Source organism: Cucumis sativus, unplaced genomic scaffold (assembly GCF_000004075.3).
Source record: "Cucumis sativus cultivar 9930 unplaced genomic scaffold, Cucumber_9930_V3 scaffold31, whole genome shotgun sequence".
NCBI lineage: Eukaryota > Viridiplantae > Streptophyta > Magnoliopsida > Cucurbitales > Cucurbitaceae > Cucumis > Cucumis sativus.
The window spans coordinates 832,595-841,863 of NW_022279546.1; the positions used below are offsets into that span (position 1 = coordinate 832,595).

At 35.0% G+C, this 9,269-nt stretch overlaps 1 long non-coding RNA gene across 2 annotated transcripts; it reads left to right on the forward strand.

Annotated features, from left to right (window-relative positions):
• The first annotated feature begins 7,138 nt into the window (after positions 1 to 7,138).
• Positions 7,139 to 8,648, forward strand: LOC116405792. 2 transcript variants are annotated; one of them, XR_004218893.1, is made up of 4 exons: positions 7,139 to 7,257; positions 7,455 to 7,517; positions 8,356 to 8,428; positions 8,502 to 8,648. It is a non-coding gene; the product is annotated as an uncharacterized LOC116405792 (long non-coding RNA). The 2 variants fall into 2 exon arrangements; XR_004218892.1 differs by lacking the exons at positions 8,356 to 8,428; positions 8,502 to 8,648 and adding an exon at positions 7,946 to 8,301.
• The last annotated feature ends 621 nt before the right edge of the window (positions 8,649 to 9,269 follow it).

Sequence of the window (9,269 nt, forward strand, 5' to 3'; positions counted from 1 at the left end):
TATATTAGAGAGTGCATCAGAAGAAAGGAAGTATAGTTAGAGTGCGTGAAGACTCGTGATCCGGTAGCCAACATTTTCACTAAGCCTCTTAAAAAAGAAGAATTCACAAAATTGAGAGACCTGCTTGGAGTAACAAAATCAAGTTTAAGAGAGGATGTTGAAATATAAACTTGATTTTGGGTTTAACAATATTTAGGCATAGCCCAAATAAAAGCCAAATTTCTATAAAGTATTAATTACTACAATATTCTAGATAAATCAATTGTAGGAGATATTTAGAGAAGATTGAAGATACATTTAGAAAATATAAGAAATGAGTGTAATTGTAAAGAATATTCTAGAGAGTCATTTGTAACCGTTAAATAAAGAATGTGTTGCCAAAATCCTAGCCATTCATTTAGGAGTGACAACTAGGATAAATAAGAGGGATGTCCTTCGACTTGTATTAAGTCAAAAAAATAGAAGTGTCTAATAACACAAGTAGCCTCTTATCTCAATTCTCTCTTCCAAATTTCCTCCAACCTCCAAAAATCCTTTCCAACAGTGTATCATTGTATGAGTTAGTAGTAGTAGAAAGAGGAGGGCGATATTTGTTGGCTTCATCCCGTCTTTTAGGCTTATAGAAGGTAGTTTGGGAGGGGGTGTCCACTAAAGTTGATGCCAAATCTTTGTTTTTGGAGGCATAAAAAAATGATGAAATTGTTAAGCAACTCTTAGAAAACAATACAATTTGACATTTTATAGTTGAGGAATTGATCTGAAGATTGATAAGCTTATTTGCTTGGACTAAAAAAGTTTGTTTAATTTTTTTAAAAATGAAAATGGCTACAATTAGGTTTTTCTCCCAGCGTTACTAAAGTTTGATTGAAATGCCTTCAGATTTAAATTTCTAAATGGTTTGTTGAATTAGTGTTTAATTATCTCATAGGTTAACTGTCGCTCTTACTATTGATGCGTGACTACAATTGGTATGTCTGAAAGTGAAACCTAAACCTTTCCTTCACTAGAAGAAATATGGGCTTTAGTGTCAGGTGAAAAAAATGAAAATCTGGCTTTAATGTCATTTCTGAAAAGACGGATCATTAATGTCGGTTTTAAATCGACATTAATGATATTTCCATTTTTAATTTTTAATTTTTTTTATTATGTGAAAACTGACATTAAAGACCCTTCCCCTTTTTAATTTCTTTTTTAATTTTTTTAAGTTGTAAAAATTAAATTTCCCTCTCTCTCTTACTTTACCCATTCCTATCAAAATTTTCTCTCTCGATTTCGAATTTCCTTCTCCCTTCTCTTCTCATTCTATGACCTAAAACTCATCGTCGTCTTTGTGCCCATAATTCATCCCAATCGCCGTCGTGGCTAAAACTCTTCCTTCAAGTCTTTCCCAGTCGCCATTGTGCTTTGGCTATCGAGAAACGCCTCTGTTGTGCTCAATCATCTTCGACCATTCGCAGTCGCCCAGAACTCTTCCTTCAAGTCTTTCCCAGTCACAGTCGCCGTCGTGCTTCCGCCGCAAGAGTCCCTCGTGTCCAATCATCTTCAAATCCACCACCATAGCCACCACCGTGCCCAGCCATTGCAACCATCGCGTGCCCAGCCGTCATCTTCGGCTAGCACAGGGCAGACCAAGACAGAGGGCAACTCAACCCGTGAATACCAATCTGGTATTACTTCATCAGACATTGGACGAAAGTGGACTACAGAGGCCCTTTCGAGCCTTCTTCTGGAGGTTCAAAGAATTTTCATACGCTTTTTTTTTAGGCATCAAAATAGATCATTGAATCAATGTTTAGTAGGTTCTAATTTCTGTTGTCTGCTTTTTGTTATTAACATATTGGTATGTGGATTTAGTTTGGTAAGAAAATGTAATGGTAAATAGAGAGTTGATTTGTAAGATATGAAGAGGAAGTGGGCAGTGGGTTAATGGAGATTGGGGTTTAAAGGTAAAGAAGGAAAGTACCAAAGAGAGTGAAGAAATGAAATAGTGAATGATAAATATAAAAGGTAACTACAAATAAGAGAAAGGGAGAGATTTAGTTTAGCATTGTTTGGAAATTGGAACGTAATATTCACTTCTCTATTTTCCTCAATTTAATTTAGGATTAACTTTTGAGACATTTTTCACTGACTTCGTGTTATTAACATATTGGTATCTGGATTAGTTTGGTAAAAAAATGTAATGGTAAATAGAGAGTGTTGATTTGGAACTTATGGAGATGTAGTGAGAAGTGTGTTAATGGAGATTGAGGTTAATAAGGTGAAGACTAGATTTATATTAAGTGTGTTATAGGGACTGTAAGTTCATCTTTTGTTTTTAAACATATAATAATTATTTGTGTTTTATTTCTATTTCTCTAATCTTAAAATGTTCTTATTAATTCTTATACTTTAGTTTATGTAGTAGTAATCTTTGTTTATTTCAAGTTTGGAAATTTATTTGACAAAGGTTTAATGTTGGAGACTACACACTAGAAGAAAACAACCCTACAATGACAGTTATATATCTCAAAAAATGAATGGAAGAAAAAAAAACTGTCACGAAATATAAAATTTCGCGTTTTTGGCGGGAAAAGACGGAATTTTTCGGAAAACACTTTTCGCGACAGTTATTAACTGTCATAGAATGTTAGGGTTAAAAATTTTATTATTTTATATTTAAAAAATTAAAATTACATATTTATATTTTTAAAAAAACCCAAATTCCCCAAATTTCCCCCAATTTCTTCCTCCCCTCCGCGTGAAGTCCCGTCGGCTTTCGCCCATTTCTGACCGTCTGAAGTCCCGTCGCCACCACCAATCCCCTCTTGCCCGTCCGTCGAAACCTTCTCCACCAACCCGTCGCCACCACCCCCGTATTCTCCAAACCTCTCCAATCAACCCGAAGCAACAAAATCGTGGGCGTCGGTTATTTAATGTCATAGAATGTTACTGTAATGCCCTAAAGGTATATATATATTTTTTGTTTTTATTATATATATATATATTTATTATTTATATTTAATTTAAATAAAAAGAAAAGAAAAAGAAATATATATATTGTTTTTTTCTTTTTTCCTTTTCTTTTCTTTTTCCTTTTTCTTTTTTTCCCTATTTCCTTCTTCCTCCCCGTGCGTCCTTCCCCTTCTCCCCAGCCGCAGCCGCCGCCCCTCTTCTCCTTCCTCCCGTGCGCCGCGACGACTCCACCGTCTCCTTCTCCCTTCCCTTTCGTTTCCTTCCCGCCGCAGCCCAGCCGCAGCCAGCCGTCTTTCTCTTCCGTTTTCTTCCCGCCGCCCAGCCGCAGCCCGCGATCTGTCGTCTCCATCTCCGGTTCGCGAAGCAACCTTGCAGCAGTCGTCCCGCGCGCCGATCTGCCATCTCCATCGCCGGTTCTGTCTTCGTCGAAGCCCGAGCCGCCGTGTGAACCAGTAATCGCCACGTCCGCCGCTCACAACCGCCGTGAAGCCAGCCGCGCAACCTTCGTTCCAACCGCTGCACTGCCGCGCGATTCTCCGGCCACGTCTTCTTTAGCCGACCGCTGACCGACCCACACTCTTTTCTCTTCTTTTGGGGGTAAGTTGAGACCCAAAATTACTTATAGGGACTGTAAGTTCATCTTTTGTTTTTAAACATATAATAATTATTTGTGTTTTATTTCTATTTCTCTAATCTTAAAATGTTCTTATTAATTCTTATACTTTAGTTTATGTAGTAGTAATCTTTGTTTATTTCAAGTTTGGAAATTTATTTGACAAAGGTTTAATGTTGGAGACTACACTTGTAACATCTCGAACTCTAGGGTACCTTATTATATATATGTGTGTATATATATCTTTTTTTTTTAGAAAAGAAGTTAAGGGAGAAAGAGATTTGGAAGGTTAAGATAATAATAATATACATTTAATAATATTGTTATAATTTTTTTTAAATCATTAAGTTAAATAAAGAAAAAGGAAATAAAAAAAAAAAAAAGAAAATCAAAGATTTTCTTTCTCTCTCCTCTCTCGCACGTCCCTTCCCCGTTTTTCTTTTTCTTTCTTTTTCTCTTCCTCTTCCTCACATCTTCCAGCCGCCCCACCCCTCTTTTTCTTTTCATCTCCGATTCACGAAGCCGCCGACCGGAGGTTCTTCCACCGTTCAGATCCACGACAGCCACCGTCTCCCTCTGATTATGCTTTTGGGGTTGAGATGTTTATTAAAAATGGGTTGAAACATTCAAAGATGTCGAACGTCATGACTTGTCCTTGTTTAAAATGCGTAAATGCAAAGACTTTAGATGTGAATACAATTAGAGATCAATTATTTTTTTAACGACATCGAGTGGGGAAGAAATTCTTGTACAAACCATCACGTTCTTATGCAACAGTTGCTACTTGTGGCAATTCATGGTATTTTATGAAACATGTAAGACTTGTAATTGTTCGACTATGCTTCTTCTTTAATGCTATATGTAAGAAGACAGTTGGTTCATCACAATTAAAAGGAATGCAAGAAGATGTTGTTGTCACTCTATGCCTATTAGAGAAGTATGTTCCACCATCATTTTTTACCATAATGGTACACCTTGTTGTGCATCTCATAAGAGAAATTGAGTTATGTGGACCTGTTCATCTAAGGTGGATGTATCCTTTTGAACGATACATGAAAGTTTTGAAAAATTATGTGTGAAACAGAAATCGACCAGAAGGATGTATGGTAGAAAATTATATTGTTGAAGAGGCTATAGAGTTCTGTTCAAAATTTATGGTGGGTGCTAGCACTATTGGACTAAACTCATCTGTAATAAAAGCAGATTCAAACGTGGATAGATCATTATCAGCTTCTTCTTTTATCAGACCGATTAAGGAGCAGTTAGATCAAGCTCATCTTTACGTTATTCAAAATGTAAACGAAGTTCTACCATACATTGAGTACGTTCTAAATCCCATCTATTCTCATTTTACATAAGTTGGTTATGTAATTACCTAATAATTTTGTTATTTCTGACAGAAAAAATATGGAGAGTTTGTGTAAGCTTAACTCTGGTAAATATAGAAGTAAAAAATGGATTCAAGAAGAGCATAATCGAACATTCAGTCGGTGGTTGTCCACACGGGTAATTACTAGAACCATACACTTCCATGTTTATTTTAGATCTAAACTAATCAGATCCAATATATTTTGTAGGTTGCCCTCGCTCTCGAAGTTCCTAAAAATTCCATCACGCCTTCCTTAAGATGGATAGCTCATGGACCTTCTCCACATGTGACTACATATTCTGATTACATGATCAATGGTTATTACTACCACACAAAAAGACGTCGATGATATTAGGAGAGTTCAAAATAGTGGAGTTAGTATAACAACCACTACAATGCAAGTGTCTAGTTCTAAAGACAAAAACCCAGTCATATCAGATATGACATTTTATGGCATAATACAAGAGATATGGGAGATTGATTACCATCAATTATCCTTTGTTTTATTTAAGTGTGATTGGGTTGATAATAGAAGTGGAGTCAAAGTGGACGAGCTTGAGTTTACCATTGTGGATCTCAAACGTATTGGACATAAATCAGACCCATTTGTTTTAGCCTCCCAAGCAAAACACATATTCTATGTGAAAGATTATGCAAATCCTAAATGGTCAGTGGTTTTAACATCTCCACGTAGAACTATTGAAGAAGATTTCTTTGAAGATGAAATAGGAGATATGCTACTAGAGTGTGGTTATGGAGTTGTTCAAAAGATGCCCAATGTTGATACACCTCACGAGATTGATGATACAACTTCATCATATATTAGACATGATTGTGAGGGTAGATGGGTTGATAAGTAATAATTGTATAAATGTTTTATTAAGGTATGCCATTTACTTTCCTTTATAATAGATTTATGTTCAGAGATTGTAATTACTAAGCTTATTTTATGTCCTTACTTTGCTCACTAACGTGCTTACTAATACATATATGTTTTTTTTGCAGATTCATAGATGGAGGAGTCACATACTTAAGTGAGGATGAAAGAAAAATGATTCCCAAAGCAAGAAACAAATCATTCGTGCCATGTGGCCCAACGACTATGCCAGAGTTAGCATGTAAGAAATTCTGGGCAACGGTTGCCCGTTCAATTTAATGAACATGGGCAACTTGTAAGAGCTATATCTAAGAAAATTCAAAGTTACATTGGTGTGTGTGTTCGACAGCAGATTCCTATCACATACAAATCTTGGAAACAAGTTTCGAATGAGTTGAAAGATAAAATCTACGATTGTATATCGGTATGAATTCTATAATTACATTTTTCTTACAATGTAGTTTGATTTCCCTAAGTCTAAATATTTTTTTCTTTTTTCTTGTGTAGATGTCGTTTGAGTTACATCCCAATGTTAGACATTCTATCCTAATGTCTGCATCAAGAAAGTATCGAACTTTCAAAACTACGTTAACTCTTCTGTATATACTTCCGTTTAAGGATCAACCATCATGTTTGTAGTTTCCTCCTAAGATCTATTCTCATATTAATCAAGAAGATTGGAAATCCTTTGTGGACGCTAGACTGACTGAAGAATGTGAGGTAAATAAATTTAATTACATGTTAACTTTAATGTTGGTTTGGTATGTAACTACAAACTAATTTTTTGTATAGGATTATAGTCGTATTCAAAGGGAAAGAAGATCAAAATGCATATACAATCATCACATTGCTAGTAAGGGATATGAAAATCCTGCCGAAGAATTAGTAAGTATTTCTAATTGAATGAAATAATTTATCTTAACATGTTTATGCTAATTAAACATATATCTTTGGTTGCATAATATAACGTGTGATCTTTCCTATCGTTCAACTCTTTGGAAAGAAGCAAGAAAAGGAAAAAACAATGATTATTTTGATGATGCTACTCGAGATTGTGTCTCTCGAATCGTAAGTTTGCTTGCGATTTACTTATATACAATATTTAATCTTTTGTTAACTTAGTTAATGATGAATACTTGTATTGTTCTATAGGATGCATTAGTTGAAACACATAGAGATGAGGACATATTGACTGAGTCATTGGGCTCTAAGGAGCATGGTGTACGTGTACGTGGCATGGGTGGTTTTGTCTCTCAATCACTATATTTCAAGACAGTGAAAGGGAAAGAGAAAATTGCAAGTTCTCAAGTTGTAGAAGATGACTCAAAAAGCAAAAGTTACAAAAAGGGTCATAATCACTTGAGATCGTCCATCAGAAGTGTTAACATAGATCTCTATGCCGATGAGGATTTGGGCAACACACCTATGAACGAAGAAGTGAAGGTAATTAACTTTGTTGTCAGTTTTAAAATTTTAATGTTTATAGGATAAATTGTTCTTAATGATGCTTTTAATACTTGTAAAGTAAACACCGTGCAAATTGGCTATAGGAACAATTAATAATATTGTTGCAATAGCAACCGTACTTGATGATAGCAATGGTGGTCTCAATGTTAAAATCTTGGTGGACTTGCTCACAGGAGGAGATTGTAGTTTACCTATTCCAGTGAAGGGCAAGATAGAGACTTTAAATCAAGCATTAGGTAATATTGTTGAATGACCTCGTTGACTTGTTTATGTGCTATTGAAGCTTTGATATTTATTTGTGATTGTACTTTAGGTTTTGATATTATTTTGTTTGTGCTTGGAGCATTCAACCCCAAAGGATGTTCTGTATTCTTCAAATTACATAAATGTTAATGGAACCATTAAGCTCTTATATGGACATGTCGTGAACAATATGAAGGATGTAGATATGGTTCGCATCCTAATGAACGAGCTAATATTCGGTAAAAACAAATTCATTTATTTAGCTCGTTAGGACTTGCTCCATTATTGCGGCATGGTAGAAATAGGCTATATGTGCATCCTAGCATACATTACGTAAGTAAACATCTTTTACTCATCTTTATGTCCAATACTATAGCTATAGTTATTTTGTTCCTTTTTAACTAAGGTTGCTTTTACTTAGATATCTTTGGGATGAATGTGATTGTGGAAGCAAGTTTTTTGTTATGACCAAGCAAAAATAACATCACATATCAAGGATCGTGATCTCCGATCCAGAAATTTTGCCAACCAGTTAGAAGCGGCTACCTTGGAACAAATAGTTCTAATTCCGTATAATACTGGGTAAATAAATAAGATTAACACATTATTATGTTTTTCATTGAGGTTAAATGTATACTCACATTGAAGATGTTTATTGTAGTTTTCATTGGATGTTGCATGTCATCGATCTTCGAGAGAACTGTGTTTATGTTTTGGACTCTCTTCGAAGTAAAGTTAACGAAGACATCCATGGAGTCATAAATGTGACTTATGATTTACTTCTTATTTGGACTTCATTGTCTTCTAATTCTAATGTTTCCAAATGTATAGAGGATTAAAAACATGGCAAGCTAAGCATGATTTACAACATTATCGGTCAAATCCGAAATGGAAACCTATAAAGGTAATTTGCATTGACACATAATTATTTTCAATGAAACATAAGAATAATTTGTATGTAATTTATATACATGCAGTGTCCTCGTCAATTGGATTCGGTTGGGTGTGGGTATTATGTCCAAAAGTATATACATGAAATCGTGCATAATTCTAGTACTCCCATCACTAGCCTTGTAAGTTTCTACTTTCACTTTTTATATGTTACAAATTACATAAATTATCTAAACTTAGTCTTTTATATGTTGAATTCTATAGCTAGAAATAGTATTAGTTTGCCATTGGATGTGTGGAAGTGTATGCTGGTTTTGTAGGGGTTGATCTTCCTTGTAGGTGAAATGGAAATATTGGTTTGCCATGGAAGTGTGGAAATGTATGTGTTGGTTTTGTAGGTTTCTTACATGTTGAATTCTATAGCTAGAAATATATTAGTTTGTCATTGGATGTGTGGAAGTGTATGCTGGTTTTGTAGGTGTTGATCTTCTTCCTTGTAGGTGAAATGGAAATATTGGTTTGCTATGGAAGTGTGGAAAAATGTATATATGTTGGGTTTTTAGGTGTTGAATTCTGTAGCTAGAAATATTATTAGTTTGCATCGAAGTGTGGAAGTGTATGTGCTGGTTTTGTAGGTTTGAATTCTATATAGCTAGAAATAGTATTAGTTTGCCATTGGATGTGTGGAAGTGTATGCTTGTTTTGTAGGTGTTGATCTTCTGCCTTGCAGGTGAAATATGGAAGTAATATATAAGGTTTGCCATGGAGTGGTAGACAGCTAGCAATCATGCAACAATTATTTTTTATACTTTTTTAATATTCGATGACGAACATTTCATGTCGTAATTCGTAAC